Raw genomic sequence first — 17,589 nt, forward strand, 5'->3', positions numbered from 1 at the left:
CCAGGCCAGAATGCTGAAGTGGGTAGCCTTTCCCTTCACCAGGGGATCTTCCCAACCTAGGAATTGAACCCAGGTCTCCCACATTGCAGGCAGATTCTTTACCAGCTGAGCCACCAGGGAAGCCCAAGAATACTGGAGTGGGTAGCCTATCCCTTCTTCAGCAGATCTTTCCCACCCAGGAAGCAAACCAGAATCTCCTGCATTGCAGGTGGATTCTTTACCAACTGAGCTATCAGGGAAGTTCCACTAGCAATATTGCTGATGAATTTATTAAGTGGGTCTTGATGTGTGACAGTTAGCCTTCTCCTTGAAAAATCTCATGCAATCCTTATAACAGCCTATAAGTTATGGGTGTTTTTAGTGTCCGTATTAACTCATGAGAAATTGAGGCTTAGAGAAGTTAAGTTACTTCACCACACTGTAAGTCAGGCAGAAGCTCGGTTAGGACACAGGTAATCTTGTATCTGAGCTAATATTCTTAGCTAGCATCTAAACTGCCTTCAGTAATTGGCAGTAGAGATGAGATAGCCAAAACCTGCACCATCATTTATTTTGAAACCTAGGGCTTGACCTATTTTTTCCTCTTACTAATCTTTTTATTCTTCCTCCTGACCCCTCCAGCAGAATGTAGATATGATCCATTTATTGAGGACGGCACAGGTTACTTTAATTTCCTTCCTTGATCTGTGTGTGCAGAAAGTCATGCTATGTTTCATTTTCCCCACTTAAAGATGAGTGAAATTGCCCAAAGAAAGACAATGCCAAAGAATGCTCAAACTACCACACAATTGCACTCACCTCACGCACTAGTAAAGTAATGCTCAAAATTCTCCAAGGCAGGCTTCAACAATACCTGAACCCTGAACTCCCTGGTGTTCAAGCTGGTTTTAGAAAAGGCAGAGGAACCAGAGATCAAATTGCCAACATCTGCTGGATCATGGAAAAAGCAAGAGAGTTCCAGAAAAACATCTATTTCTGCTTTATTGACTATGCCAAAGCCTTTGACTGTGTGGATCACAATAAACTGTGGAAAATTCTGAAAGAGAAGGGAATACCAGACCACCTGACCTGCCTCTTGAGAAACCTATATGCAGGCCAGGAAGCAACAGTTAGAACTGGACATGGAACAACAGACTGGTTCCAAATAGGAAAAGGAGTACGTCAAGGCTGTATATTGTCACCCTGCTTATTTAACTTATATGCAGAGTATATCATGAGAAATGCTGGGCTGGAGGAAGCACAAGCTGGAATCAGGATTGCCAGGAGAAATATCAATAACCTCAGATATGCAGATGACACCACCCTTATGGCAGAAAGTGAAGAGGAACTAAAAGCCTCTTGATGAAAGTGAAAGAGGAGAGTGAAAAAGTTGGCTTAAAGCTTTCAGAAAACGAAGATCATGGCATCTGGTCCCATCACTTCATGGGAAATAGATGGGAAACAGTGGAAACAGTGTCAGACTTTATTTTTTGGGGCTCCAAAATCACTGCAGATGGTGATTGCAGCCATGAAATTAAAAGACGCTTACTCCTTGGAAGAAAAGTTATGACCAACCTAGATAGCATATTGAAAAGCAGAGACATTACTTTGCCAACAAAGGTCCATATAGTCAAAGCTATGGTTTTTCCTGTGGTCATGTATGGATGTGAAATTTGGACTGTGAAGAAAGCTGAGCGCCGAAGAATTGATGCTTTTAAACTCTGGTGTTGGAGAAGACTCTTGAGAGTCCCTTGGACTGCAAGGAGATCCAACCAGTCCATTCTAAAGGGGATCAGTCCTGGGTGTTCATTGGAAGGACTGATGCTAAGGCTGAAACTCCAATACTTTGGCCACCTCATGCAAAGAGTTGACTCATTGGAAAAGACTCTGATGCTGGGAAGGATTGGGGGCAGGAGGAGAAGGGGATGACTGAGGATGAGATGGCTGGATGGCATCACCGACTCGATGGACAAGAGTTTGGATGAACTCCAGGAGTTGGTGATGGACAGGGAGGCCTGGCGTGCTGCGATTCATGGGGTCACAAAGAGTTGGACACGACTGAGTGACTGAACTTAACTGAAAGATGAGTAAATGGAGACAAAGGATGACAAAAAACATCTATGAGTAAAATATCTGAAAGCATACCAAAATTCTAAAAGAGACATTTTTAATTTAAATATTGTTCATAAGTCATGTAATTCTGTGGAAGTTGAAGAGGGATGATCTGAGAAGAAAAATATATATATCATAATAGGATCATCTCCAGCCTTTTTTATTTTTAATGCAGTCATTCTTGTCATGCTTTGAACTCTCACTTATCCTGACCACTGCTTCAGATTTTAATACCTGGAAATTTAAATGAAAGGGAAAAAAAACTCCTTGCTCAATCACCATTCATGAATTCTTCTAGCTTTGGGGAGGAGTCTAGCTGCAGAGTACAAGGTTGCTTGTGGTAAGAAAGGTCTTTAAAATTTCCACACAAACACTGAAGCAAACTTATTATTGAGTTCCCTCCATGTACCTCGTAGGCACTCAGCTAAATGTGAGGACTTTTTTTTTTTAAGTTTCCATTAGCTATTTTGCTTTGATGTTTTCACTTCTTTGCCACTGTAATCAAGCCTTCTTGAGTGACATTTCCCAGCTACTTGTGGCATCATACTAACATTTATCAGGCACCAAGGAAACCAGGGCAGTTGTGAATGAGTACTAATGGAGAAGGCACAAAAAATATGAATCTAACTAAAACATGAATACTGAAAGAGAACTGGATTTGCTCATTTCTGGCTGTATGAGGGAGATTTAAAAAAAAAAAGAGGAAGGGAGGGTCTTAAGAAAGGAGAGATGAGCAGAGAATGAGGAAATAATTAGACCACGGACACACATAATTGTTGAGGAACAGAAAGAATAGCAGAATTCAGGAAGAAAAGGGTGCTTTACAAAACATCCTTAAATGTACTGAAGCTTTTTCAGTGTGTGTGTATTTAACATGGCGAGATGATTTAGAAAACTTGCTCTGAGTTCATCTTTATTCAGGAGCTAAAGCTACTGAGTTTTAGTTTTGTGAGCTTTCTTCACTCTGCTTAATGTTCACCTCTTTGGTACTCAACCCCTGCCCTCCACACACAACACACAGTTGCTCAGAATTATCTCTCTTGTTGATTGATATTCAGCTCACATTTATTTTCTCAGACTTTTGGAAGTTACCACTCAGACAGATGCAAATGTGGTATTATGCTTGCCAAAGTACTGAGCAATAAAGAGACTTCTTTTACACCTTCCATGTTTTGAGTTTTTGGTTTTGCTGTTTCAATCTTTGCTAAATAGTAAATGGAGAGATTGTTATTGTTGAGATAAACACAAGGGCATTTGCATTACTGAACTGGCAGTTTCTAGTCCTAAAGAGATTCTTTACAATTTCCTTATCAGCAAAGGAATTGCCTTGATTTCCTTTTGATGATGTTCCCCAGCTGATATTCTAGAACTAGCACAGAAGCAATTCATACCCTCCTGAAATGGCTCTTGCCCAGTAATCCTGCTCGATTTGTACGTTAGGCTTTAATTACAGGACATGGTTAAGAGATGGATGGAGAGGAAAGCAAAAAATACCCACTGCCCCCGAATTGAGCTCTGTCAAATCAGCCTGACTCCTTCAACAGAGACTTAAAGGAATGCCTTTATATTATAACTGTTCTTTACCCCTAGTTGTCAGCCACAAAGAATAAAACACTTAAAAAAAAAAAAAAACAAGAAACAACTGCTAGTAACTTAAACTGAACATGAATAGAACTCTGTTTATAATGGTTCACAAAATTGTGGGAAACCTTAAGTACCATAGACCCATTAAAAGCATCTCAGAACACATTTGTGCCTTTTTTGATTTGTCATTATGAACTATGATCTTTTTCTAAAAAATGGGTACCGTGTGCTGATCTCAAGATAGCTATAAAAGGTTATATGAGTCTGTTAAGTGTTAAGTGTGTTAAATTACAAGAAGTTTACTTATGAAAGGAGGAAAAACAGTGCTGAAACAAATGAATGTTCTTCCAAGATTTGGAAAGATCATTGCTGCTGAACTTGGGTCCACTTGCCCATTGTGCAGCAAAGTCAATCTTCTCACAACTGGTTTTGGTGAAGAAAAGTACAGTGTTTATTGCAGGATGTCAAGCAAGAAGGATGAGCAGCTCACACTCAAAAAGACCCAACTCCCTGCTGGATTTCTGGGAAGGGTGTTTTAAAGTAGCCTTAAAGGTGAGGGTTGCAGGGTGCCTGAGCAACTCCTGGACATCCTTCTGTTTTGTTGGTGGTGAAATAACAGGGTCATGTTTCAGGAATCTCAGTCATTAACCTTCTGGTTCAAACTAGTCTGGGGCCTATGTGCCTGTGGTCAGCCTGTAGTCACTGTCCTCCGCTAGAGCAATTCAAAGGTATGCTGGAGACTGTTATCTATGTCCCTTCAGGAGGAACTAGAAGTCCTGTGACTCTGTTGTTCTTATCATTAACTACTTGTGTCTGTTATCTGGAACTCTGGGAAGGTCTCCAAGACTAAAGACATTTTTTTTCTGTGAACAAGAAACAGGTGACATGGAGGGGTTTTTTAACCCGGAAAGGTCCCAGAGGGTCCTACTCAGTTTGATTTTCATGTTTATATATTTGGGGGATTCCAATTTTTGGTTTAACTTTTTTGATATAGTTATCATTTCAGTTTAATCTTATATAGTGTTTAGCTACTTGATGTTTTAAAAAAATCTAAGATATCACTTAGAAACTTACGTATTGGCTAATGATTTCCTGAGAGATGCCAAGAATTTAAAAGGAGGAAAAATATTTTTGACTAGTAAAGTTGTCCAGATATTACTACCAAAATTAGTGTTCTCTTTCTAACTGTAATGCTTCCATGTATGCTGATTAAAATGAAATTATTTGGCTTATTGGGAGGTAGAGAATAATAGTTTTAAATATAATAAATGGATTTTTCCTTTTTGTATTTAATTAAGTCTAAGTAGTTAATTCTGGGTAAAGGCATTGCCTTGAAAAAAAATCTGGTTTATAAATGTGAACTTGAATTTATGGGGGGACAAGGGTGAATTATTAGTAAAAGCTTTATGAAAAGCTCCATTCCCTTTGTAGCTTTCAGCTGCCTAGCACATTTTTTTCCTTTCTAATGAACGTCAAAACACAGTTTTTAATTATAAAAATAGAGCCTTGTTTACAATTTCATTTTGTGCCTTGCAATTCAAAGTGTAGTCCATAAACCACCAGTACTGCCTGGGAGTTTGTTAGAAATACAGAATCCCTGGCCCCAGACCTACTGTCATTCAGAATCTGCATTTTAACAGGATACCAGGTAATAGATGCACAGCAGAGTTTGAGAATTCCTGGTCCAGAATTACTGGACGGTGACAGCCTTAAGAATAGTTAATTGCTAAACTTCCCTTTATTTTCAGTGACCTCAGTAAGCATCCAATTAATGTAGTGTTAATTGGGTCATTTCAAAGCATATGTCTTCCCCAAAGAATAATTTATGGTTCAAAAGAATTTGTGAGAGCGCCTTGGAATTTGAGAGACTTCGTAAGGAAGTGTTGAAATATGGATTGACTCCCTATTTGTGAGAAATGGTGTGTATGTGTGTGTGTTAGTCACTCAGTCGTGTTCGACTGTGTGTGTGTGTGTGTGTGTGTGTGTGTGTGTGTGTGTGTGAGAGAGAGAGAGAATCTCTCAGTCATGTTTGATTCTTTGAAACCCCATGGACTATAGCCTCACAGGATACTCTGTCCATGGAATTCTCCAGGCAAGAGTACTGGGCTTCCCTGGTGCCTCGGGCTATAAACAATCCACCTGCAGTGCAGGAGACCTGGATTCGATCCCCAGGTTAGGAAGATCCCCTGGAGGAGGGCATGGCAACCCACTCCAGTATTCTTGCCTGGAGAATTCCCATGGAGAATCCCCCGAGAGGAGCCTGGCAGGCTACAGTCCATGGAGTCTGAAAGAGTCAGACACAACTGAGTAATTAAGCACACAAGAATCCTGGAGTGGGTAGCCATTCCCTTCTCCAGGGGATCTTCCTGACACAGGGATTGAACCCTGGTCTCCCTTATTGCAGGCAGATTCTTTATCATCTGAGCCACCAGGGAAGCCCAAGAAGTACAGTAGTTTGGATTAAAATAAAAAGCACCTTATATATAACCTGGCATTACCAACTGTGCCGTTCACATTCCTGAATATTATATTTTTGTTACACTTTAAACAGTGTGCTTTATCTGAGTAGACAGTAGTTATTTTTGAATTGTTAGTAGAATTTTGCAGATAACTTTTTTCCATGCGATTGATCCCAGTAAAAGAACATAATTTGGGTATCTCCTTTATTCTTTCAACTATACTTGTCAAATGCCTGTTATATAACAGGGAATAACAGAGGAGAAACAATAAAAATATAAACAAACATACATATAAAATAATTTCAGGTAAGTTCAAGTGCTGCGATGTAAAGGAAAACATAGTGATAGTCAATGAGAAGAAGAAAAAGTACTTTAGATAAGGGTATTCCGGGAGGGGCTCTCTGAAGTGGTAACATTTGAGCAGAGATCTTCACGTCCAGAAGGAACCAGCCCAGTCAAGCCGTGAGGTGTGAAACAAGCCAGTGTGGCTGAGGTGTGGCAAAAAGGAGCAGAGAATGATGTGGAATACAGTCAGGCAATTAAGGAAAGGCAGATCACATAAAATTTAACCTTAGGACATTTGACTAATAGTTGTCATAATATGACCTCTCTTTCTTTAACCAATGACTGGTATCTGAGTTTTTTAAAACTCACTCTTTAAGCCCTTTACCTTCCATTATTCTAGTTCTTAGAGCAACTTTTCAAAGAAGGCAATGGCACTCCACTCCAGTACTCTTGCCTGGAAAATCCGATGGACTGAGGAGCCTGATAGGCTGCAATCCGTGGGGTCGCTAAGAGTCGGGCACGACTGAGCGACTTCACTTTCACTTTTCATTTTCATGCATTGGAGAAGGAAATCGCTACCCACTCCAGTATTCTTGGCCTGGAGAATCCCGGGGACAGGGAGCCTGACGGGCTGCCGTCTATGGGGTCACACAGAGTCGGACACGACTGAAGCGACTTAGCAGCAGGAGCAGCAGGGCAACTTTTTACCTTGTTCACTTCTGCTGTGACTGTGGCCAATAGACATCATTTTAAAAATTCTTCTTAATCATGAGAAAGAAGAAATCTTTCCAGGAGTAGGTAGCAAACTCAGGACTGGAGACATAAGAAAACATGTGTAGCTTTGTAGTGAAAGACATTGGAAGTAATAGAAACTGGCACAGGAAATAGTGCCTTTCCTACCCAAAGACAGCCTCTTAAATACGTAGTTGTCTATTTTCTAAAACATTGAGGTGCTAGCTAAATAGATCAGTGGCTTTATTTCATTAGTCGGTTTTTCTTCCCATATCATAGTTGTTTAAAAATCCATAATCATATATAGTAACTCAGTTTTCCCAATCTATATTAAATTTACTGTAGGTACTCAATAGCTAGATGCAGTAAGCTAAATGTGGTTTGAAATATTCATTCTTTTTAAACTTTTAGGTGTAAATAAATACTTGGGCATTTTCCAGAGTTTTAGAATGTATATATAGTAATGAAATGTCACATATTTTAACCATGAAAACAGTATAAATGTCACCCATTCTACAGAAAAATAAACTGAGGTACAGAGGTTAAATGGCTGGCCTAAGATGCTATATTGTCAAAGTAAAAATTAAACTGCTGTTTAATTAAAGATAGATGATTACCAGTCTCCTCATTCTATTCCTTTTTATTTCTTTTTCAAATGCAAGGAAGTTATAATTCAGAAAAGGTCCATGTATCTTTTACCTAGTTTCACCAGGTTTTAAGCTTTTGCCATGTTTTCTTTTTATCATTTTCTCTTCCTCGTTCCCTTGAAGCATCTAAGACACAAATATTCTCACTCAAACACACACGTATAAAATCTGCTCATTTGGCAGTATATCATACCAGGGCATTCTAGGAGATCTGAATCAATTAGAAGCTGAAGATTATGTATTAGCTGTTGCCTACTCTAATCATATTATATCCATTCCTCCCATTTTTAATACTAGAACAATGATTCCTAACTCTGGAAGTGCAGTGTATTACTCAGAATGGGTGCAGATGAGGTCTTTTGAAATTTTAAATCATTTAAAAAGAGGACATGACATTTAAAAAATATTTATATATTTGATTGCACCACTCAGGATCCTCGATATTAGTTAAGGCATGCGAGACCTTTAGACGAGGGATGTGAACTGGTAGCTGTGGCATAGAATCTTATCCCTCCTATATTGTGCAAAGTGAAAGTCGCTCAGTCGTGTCTGACTCTTTGCGACTCCATGGACTGTCCATGCAATTCTCCAGGCCAGAATACTGGAGTGGGTAGCCTTTTGCTTTTCCAGGGGATCTTCCCAATACAGGGATCGAACCCAGGTCTCCCACACTGCAGGCTGATTCTTTACCAGCTGAGCCACCAGAGAAGCCCAGTAATACTGGAGTGGTTAGCCTATCCCTTCTCCAGTGAATCTTCCTCACCGAGGAATTGAACCAAGGTCTCCTGCATTGCAGGCGGATTTTTACCAACTGAGCTATCAGGGAAGCCAAAGATGGGCACAATAAAGGACAGAAATGGTATGGACCTAACAGAAGCAGAAGGTATTAAGATGAGATGGCAAGAATACACAGAAGGGCTATACAAAAAAGATCTTAATGACCCAGATAATCATGATGGTGTGATCACTAACCTAGAGCCAGATATCCTGGAGTCTGAAGTCAAGTGGGCCTAAGGAAGCATCACTACAAACAAAGCTAGTGGAGGTGATGGAATTCCAACTGAGCTATTTCAGGTCCTAAAAGATGATGCTGGTAAAGTGCTGGACTCAATATGCCAGCAAATTTGGAAAACTCAGCAGTGGCCACAGAACTGGAAAAGGTCAGTTTTCATTCCAATCCCAAAGACAGACAATGCCAAAGAATGTTCAAACTATCGCACAATTACACTCATCTCACACACTAGCTCAGAATTCTCCAACTCAGGCTTCAACAGTACATGAACCATGAACTTCCAGATGTTTAAGCTGAATTGAAAAAAGGCAGAGGAATCAACGATCAAATTGCCAGCATCCGTTGGATCATAGAAAAAAGCAAGAGAGTTCCAGAAAAACATCTACAGCTTTGCTGACTACACCACAGCCTTTGACTCTGTGGATCACAACAAATTGGAAAATTCTTCAAGAGATGGGAATACCAGACCTCCTTACCTGCCTCCTGAGAAATCTGTATGCAGCTCAAGAAGCAACAGTTAGAACCAGACATGGAACAACGGACTGGTTCCAAATTGGTAAAGGAGTACATCAAAACTGTATATTGTCACCCTGTTTATTTAATTTATATGAAGAGTATGTCATGAAAAATCCTGATTTGGATGAAGCACAAGCTGGAATCAAGATGCCAGGAGAAATATCAATAATCTCAGATACGCAAATGACATCACCCTTATGGCAGAAAGTGAAGAGGAACTAAAGAGCCTTTTGGTGAAAGTCAAAGAGGAGAGTGAAAAAGCTGGCTTAAAACTCAACATTCAAAAAACGAAGATCATGGCATCCAGTCCCATCGCTTCATGGCACATAGATGGGGAAACCATGGAAACAGTAACAGACTTTATTTTCTTGGGCTCCAAAATCACTGCAGATAGTGACTGCAGCTATGAAATTAAAAGATGCTTGCTCCTTGGAAGAAAAGTTATGACCAACCTAGACAGCATATTAAAAAGCAGAGACATTACTTTGCTGACAAAGGTCTGTCTAGTCAAAGCTTTGGTTTTTCCTGTAGTCATGTATGGATGTGAGACGTGGACTCTAAAGAAAGCTGAGCACCAAAGAATTGATGCTTTTGAACTGTGATGTTGGAGAAAACTCTTGAGAATCCCTTGGACTGCAAGGAGATCAAACCAATCAATCCTAAAGAGTTCAGTCCTGAATATTCATTGGAAGGACTGATGCTGTGGCTGAAGCGCCAATATTTTGCCCACCTGATGCGAAGAACTGACTCATTGGAAAAGACCCTGATGCTGGGAAAGATTGTAGGCAGGAGGAGAAGGGGATGACAGAGGATGAGATGGTTGGATGGCATCACCAACTTGATGGATATGAGTTTGAGTAAGCTGCGAAAGTTGGTGATGGACAGGGAAGCCTGGTGTGCTGCAATCCTTGGGGTTGCAAATAGTCAGACACGACTGAGTGACTGAACTGAATTGAGAGTCTTAGCCACAGGATCACCAGGGATGTCCTAAAATGGCATGGAATTTTTGTATTTGTCAAAATTGGTCTAAGATTTTCTTAAAAATTGACTGGACTAAAAATTGAAGGACTGAACAGATTTATTCACATTATTGGCAATTCTTTTATATCCTAGAAAGCGTTTTCTTTCTACACCGTTGAAATAAATTTAAGGAATAATTTATTTGAGAAGCCTTGTTTCAGTCAGGGCTTCCTTGGTGGATCATCAGATCGAAAAGCATCTGTCTGCAATTCCGGAGACCTGGGTTGAAACCCTGGATTGGAAAGATCCCCTGGAGAAGGAAATGGCAACCCACTCCAGTATTCTTGCCTGGAAAATTGCATAGATGGAGTATTGGTAGGCTACAGTCCATGGGGTCACAAAAAGTTAGACACAATTGAGTGTCTTCACTTTCTTTCTTCCTTCTTTCTTTCTTTCATCCTGTCTTTCATCCTTTCTTTCTTTACACCTAAAGAGCTAAGTTTCTTTAGCGGTTCACTAGTTCACCTCTTCTCCGGTCCATGAGATTGGAAGCAAGGTTTATTTAGGAAGAGATTGAATTTACTATAAGTATCATTTGCTTATGTGGTTTTTCTGTCCTTCTACATATTAAATACATAAAGGATAAAACTTTTCCTTTGGATATTAAATTCAGTTGCGTTTATACTTTTTCTACCACTCAAAATTAATTTAAAAATTTGAAGCTATCCCAGGTCAGTTGTTAAAAGACTGTTTACTTTTTAAAGGCATTTTAGTACTGCTATTTGTTTGCTTATATACTATGTATAATAGATGTAGGTTCATATATTTTTGAAGACAGCAGTTCCTGTGAGAGAGAATTGCTGAAACAGTGTAAGGCAACTTTCAACGGGATTAAACTGCTCTAACATGTATCCTGTCAGCATATATGGACGCTTGCCCTTCTGCCAGTGGCAAAGCAAAATTAAAAGTGACTAAGAATGCTGAGTTATTCTTTCAACATTAGAAATTAGGCAAGAGTTAAAGTTTTAAATACTTTCTTGTTTATTAAGGCATCTCTGAAAGTCCCAAGACAGGATTACCTCCTGTACAGAAGATTTTGGAATACTTAGGCTTCCCTTGTCTTGAATTGGCACGCTACTATTTGCTGAAGAGAAATTCTCAATGGTGACTTTTTTTGTTTTAAAGCACGAAGTGAAAAGAAAGTTTTAGACAGAGGGGCTTGATCTTCTGGTTTGGTAAAGAAAGTAAAAAAGATTAAGTGGCTGCTGCTGCTTCACTTCAGTCGTGTCCAACTCTGTGCGACTCCATAGACAGCAGCCCACCAGGCTCCCCCATCCCTGGGATTCTCCAGGCAAGAATACCGGAGTGGGTTGCTATTTCCTTCTCCAATGCATTCAGGAATATTGTTGGCTAGATGGAATCCTTTATAATTTATCAAGTCATTAATTTCTGAAATCTTTTATATAGCGATTTAACTGAAAACTACAATTGCACTCATCTCACATGCTAGTAAAATAATGCTGAAAATTCTCCAAGGCAGGCTTCAGCAGTACATGAACCGTGAACTCCCTGATGTTCAAGCTGGTTTTAGAAAAGGCAGAGGAACCAGAGGTCAAATTGCCAGCATCTGCTGGATCATGGAAAAAGCAAGAGAGTTCCAGAAAAACATCTATTTCTGCTTTATTGACTATGCCAAAGCCTTTGACTGTGTGGATCACAATAAACTGTGGAAAATTCTGAAAGAGATGGGAATACCAGACCACCTAACCTGCCTCTTGAGAAATCTGTATGCAGGTCAGGAAGCAACAGTTAGAACTGGACATGGAACAATAGACTGGTTCCAAATAGGAAAAGGAGTACGTCAAGGCTGTATATTGTCACCCTGCTCATTTAACTTATATGCAGAGTACATCATGAGAAACGTTGGACTGGTAGAAACACAAGCTGAAATCCAGATTGCCAGGAGAAATATCAATAACCTCAGATATGCAGATGATACCACACTTACGGCAGAAAGTGAAGAGGAGCTAAAAAGCCTCTTGATAAAAGTGAAAGAGGAGAGCGAAAAGTTGGCTTAAAGCTCAACATTCAGAAAACGAAGATCATGGCATCTGGTCCCATCACGTCGTGGGAAATAGATGGAGAAGCAGTGGAAACAGTGTCAGACTTTATTTTGGGGGGGTGCAAAATCACTGCAGTTGGTGACTGCAGCCATGAAATTTAAAGACGCTTACTCCCTGGAAGAAAAGTTATGACCAACCTAGATAGTATATTGAAAAGCAGAGACATTACTTTGCTGACTAAGGTCCGTCTAGTCAAGGCTATGGTTTTTCCTGTGGTCATGTATGGATGTGAGAGTTGGACTGTGAAGAAGGCTGAGCGCCGAAGAATTGATGCTTTTGAACTGTGGTGTTGGAGAAGACTCTTGAGAGTCCCTTGGGCTGCAAGGAGATCCAACCAGTCCATTCTGAAGGAGATCAACCCTGGGATTTCTTTGGAAGGAATGATGCTAAAGCTGAAGCTCCAGTACTTTGGCCACCTCATGCGAAGAGTTGACTCATTGGAAAAGACTTTGATGCTGGGAGGGATTGGGGGCAGGAAGAGAAGGGGATGACCGAGGATGAAATGGCTGGATGGCGTCATGGACTCAATGGACGTGAGTCTGAGTGAACTCCAGGAGATCGTGATGGACAGGGAGGCCTGGCGTGCTGCAATTCATGGGGTCGCAAAGAGTCGGACACGACTGAGCGACTGAACTGAACTGAACTGAACTGAACTATACCATAGTGGTTGAGAAAATGAGCTTGAGGTTGAACAGTCTAGATTTAAATCCCAGCTCTACATTACACTAGCTCTGTGAAGTTGGGTCTCAGATTTTTATCTGTAAACTGATATCTATAATGGTAAGTCTTTCATGGTATTGTGTTAAAGTTTAAATGAGGTAATATATAATGCCTGGTACATAGTGAACTTTGAATAAATGTCAGTACGATTATGACTCTTGATTACCTTTAACTAGGCCCTACTAATGAAAGCAGCTTTTACTTCTTTCTTTCCTTAGTGCCTATAATAATCTAAAATAAATGCTTGTTGATTTTTTCTTTTATATTTGTTCTAAGCTCAGTTCATTTGTCAAAAGCAATGATGAATGAATATTCTGAAAGAAAAAGACTGAATAAAAGGTTGAAGTCCTGTAAACCAATATAAGTGAAATTTTTGCCTTGCAGATGGAAGGCAGCCCTAAGGAATGGATTCTAAATTGCTTAATGCAAAGATGCCATGTATTATAACTGTCCATGTGGAAAAAATACAGTATAATGGTATTAAATTTTTGTTTAATATGTAATATATATTTTATTTCACTTAAAAAAATAATACATGCTAATTTCAACTCCCAGGGATGTTTCTCAATGTTTAAATGATGTATTACCAGATGCCAGTTTCTTTAAGACACCCATTAAAAATAGGCTCTTGAGCAAGTAAGTTGGGAGTGCTGACAACTCTAAAATTATTGACATTTGTACCAGGTAGTTCAATAAAGTTATAAATTTTCAAAATGAAGGTCAAGATCATTTTGAAGTAAAGCAACCTGGAGAAACAGTAATTCAAAAACACTTGGAGGAGTGATGGTTATCGTTTAACAAAAAAAAAATTTGCCATAATATCCTTAAAATCATAAATGACTTAGTGTATTTGGTATCTGAATTAGTATAATTCCACAGCATATTTTGGTCAAATGCAGTGTACCAACAAGTTTGCTAGGCACTGGTGATAGAAATATGATCCCTTGTTCCTAGCAGTGTAGGGTCCAAATGGAGAAACATTGACCTAAGACAACCTAAATCTGTGTTTATACCATGTATGTAAATGTTCACAGTGCCCTTCTGTGCAAACATAAAGGAAAAAACCCACCTCAGCTTGGAGGAGAATCAGAGAAGTTTCTCTGATGAGGTACTATGAGAAGATTCTTGAAGAAATTCTAGATATCTCAGAAGAAAAGAGTTTGCCAACAGATGCTTCTTGATATCCCAGGGAAGCAGTCTGAGATAGCTGGGCGTCCAGGGTGAGGCCCTGAAGTTACTAAGGACAGAGTTCAGGAGCAGACAAGGAGCAGATCACAGAGGATTTTATTTGCCATCTGATTACAAGGAGCTTGGATTTTATATCCTATACATGATGGGATTAAAGGGTTTTAAGCTGGAGAGTGGTGTGGTGAGATTTTATTTTCAGGTTGATAATGCTGGCATTAGTGTTGGGAATGGATTCCATTCATAAACAGCTTTACAGAGGTTTTTTTTTTTTTTTAATCAAGTGGTATATAGAGAACTGATAGGGTTCATTCACTTTCTGACTTTCAAGTAAATCACTCAAGTATGAAGAAATTGCTTTAAATACTTGAACAGGAAAGTACTTGTAATCACTTCTATCTGTGGAATTTAAACATTTGAGGTTCTCATTCAGAGTAGTATTGTTGAAAGGTCAAATAAAGGCAAAGAGTTTTAGGAAACCGATTTTAGGCTAAGATTTTACACTTAATCAAGTATGTGTGCTCTAATTAGCATATTTATTTATGTTTTTTTAAGTTATTTGGTAGAAACTAATGGAGTAATTGTAAACTTTTTCTTGTAGTTCAAAAAATAATATTTCCCTACCAAATGCTTTGAATTATGAAGATATATTTTTGAATGGAAAAGGATTATCAAAGGATTAGTTTCTCTAGCTACCTGAAAAAAAAATACATTTTGACTATTAGTTTCGTAAACTGTTTGAAATCTTGGTCCAAAAATTGATTAAGGAGGCGGTCTTAGTCTGCCCAGGCTGGTATAACAAAGGACCATAGACTGGGTGCTTTAAACAATAGAAATTTTATTTTCTCACAGTTATAGAGTGTGGGAAGTCCAGGAACAAGGTGCCAGTGTTAAGTTTTCTGGTGAGGTCTCTTCCTGTTCACCTTCTGGGGTTGTACTCATACAGCATTTCCTCCTTACGTGTGTGAGGTATGTGTTGTGCAGAGAGATCTTTCTTCTCTTCCTCTTCTCCTAAGGTCACCAATCCTAACAGATATTCCCCATCCTTATGATTTCATTTAATCTAAATTACTCCCCAAAGGCTCAATCTTCAAATATAGTCACAAAGAATATTCAGTTCAGTTCAGTTACTCAGTCACGTCCAAGTCTTTATGAACCCATGGACTGCAGCACACCAGGCTTCCCTGTCCATCACCAACTCCTGGAGTTTGGTCAGACTCATGACCGTGGAGTCAGTGATGCTATCCAGTCATCTCATCCTCATCCCTTCTTCTGCCTTCAGTCTTCCCTAGCATCAGGATCTTTTCCAATGAATCAGTTCTTCACATCAGGTGGCCAAAGTTTTGGAGTTTCAGCTTCAGCATCAGTCCTTCCAATGAATATTCAGGACTGATTTTCTCTAAGGTTGACTGATTTGATCTTCTTGCAGTCCAAGGGTCTCTCAAGAGTCTTCTTCAACACCACAGTTCAAAAGCATCAATTCTTTGATGCTCAGCTTTCTTTATGGTCCAACTCTCACATCCATACATGACTATAGCCTTGACTAGACAGACCTTTGTTGGCAAAGTAATGTCTCTTCTTTTTAATATGCTGTCTAGATTGGTCATAACTTTTCTTCTAAGGAGTAAGCATCTTTTAATTTCATGGCTGCAATCAACATCCACAGTGATTTTGGAGCCCCCCCCCCCAAATAAAGTCTATTACTGTTTCCGCTGTTTCCCCAGCTATGTGCCATGAAGTGATGGGACTGGATGCCATGATCTTAGTTTTCTGAATGTTGAGTTTTAAGCCAGTTTTTTCACTCTCCTCTTTGACTTTCATCAAGAGGCTCTTTAGTTCCTCTTCGCTTTCTGCCATAAGGGTGGTATCATCTGCATATCTAAGGTTATTGATATTTCTCCCTGGCAATCTTGGTCCCAGCTTGTGCTTCATCCAGCCTGCCATTTCACATGATGTACTCTTCATATAAACTAAATAAGCAGGGTGACAATATACAGCCTTGCTGCTGCTGCTAAGTCGCTTCAGTCATGTCCGACTCTTAGCGATCCCATGGACTGCAGCCTACCAGGCTCCTCCGTCCATGGGATTTTCCACGCAAGAGTACTGGAGTGGGGTGCCATTGCCTTCTCCATACAGCCTTGACGTACTCTTTTCCCAATTTGGAACCAGTCTCTTTTTCCGTGTCCAGTTCTAACTGTTGTTAGAACTTCTTGAGCTGCATACAGATTTCTCAAGAGGCAGGTCAGGTGGTCTGGTATTCCCATCTCTTGAAGAATTTTCCACAGTTTGTTGTGATCCATACAGTCAAAGACTTTGGTGTAGTCAGTAAAACAGAAGTAGATATTTTCCTGGAATTCTCTTGCTTTTTCTGTGATCCAACACATGTAGGCAATTTGATCTCTGGTTCCTCTGCCTTTTCTAAATCCAGCTTAAACATCTGGAAGTTCATGGTTCAAGTTCTGTTGAAGTCTGGCTTGGAGAATTTTGAGCATTACTTTGCTAGTGTGTGAGATGAACGTAATTGTGTGATAGTTTGAACATTCTTTGGCATTTCCCTTCTTTGGGATTGGAATGAAAACTGACCTTTACCAATTCTGTGGCCACTGCTGAGTTTCAAAATATGAATTTTGAGGGGTATATAATTCAATGCATAGCATATGCTAAGTAGGCCATTTTCCATAAAAGTAAATATAAATTTAAGTATATGTTCTAGGTCGCTTAAGTCATGTCCAACTCTTTGTGACCCTGTGGACTGTAGCTCACCAGGCTCCTCTGTCCATGGGAATTCTCCAGGCAAGATTAGTGGAGTGGGTTGCCATACCCTCATGCAGAGGATCTTCCCAACCCAGGGATTTGAACCTGTGTCTTCTGAGGCTCCTGCATTGCAGGCAAATCCTTTACCACTGAGCCACTGGGAAAGCCCCAAATTTAAGTATACACAATTTAATTTTGATGTTTTAGGATCCCTAAGTCTGGGTTTTTAAGGTCCCTAAAGCTTTCTGGGCAACAAAGTGGAGACAGGAGAGAAATTGTCCCAACGAACAAATGAGAAAAGAACGTGCTAATAGCTGTGGCATTTTAGAAAAATTGCATGCCAGATAATCCTTCATTAGCTCTAAGATGGTTTATTTTCAAAGCACTTATTGCTGCATGTTCTTTTATCTCCAGTGCCTGGCATTGTAATCCTGTAGCAGGGAGTCAAAAGTTGTCAATACAGGACTCTTGCAGTACCTTCATCAATGGCAGGTAAAATTCACAGAGACTAAAAGGGTTTT

At 39.7% G+C, this 17,589-nt stretch overlaps 1 protein-coding gene across 13 annotated transcripts in view; it reads left to right on the top strand.

Annotated features, from left to right (window-relative positions):
* TAOK3 (TAO kinase 3) overlaps nucleotides 1-17,589 on the top strand; it is a 185,680-nt gene that overhangs the window by 66,014 nt on the left and 102,077 nt on the right. For 7 of the 13 annotated variants that reach the window (XM_060400770.1, XM_060400766.1, XM_027956528.3 and 4 more), the window contains one exon: nucleotides 17,483-17,560. The exons of the other annotated variants lie outside the window; for them this stretch is intronic. The gene's annotated coding sequence lies outside the window, so the exon portion shown is untranslated. The remainder of the gene's footprint in view (nucleotides 1-17,482; nucleotides 17,561-17,589) is intronic. 13 annotated transcript variants of the gene reach the window in all.

The sequence above is a fragment of the Ovis aries genome, chromosome 17, assembly GCF_016772045.2.
Source record: "Ovis aries strain OAR_USU_Benz2616 breed Rambouillet chromosome 17, ARS-UI_Ramb_v3.0, whole genome shotgun sequence".
NCBI classification, from domain to species: domain Eukaryota; kingdom Metazoa; phylum Chordata; class Mammalia; order Artiodactyla; family Bovidae; genus Ovis; species Ovis aries.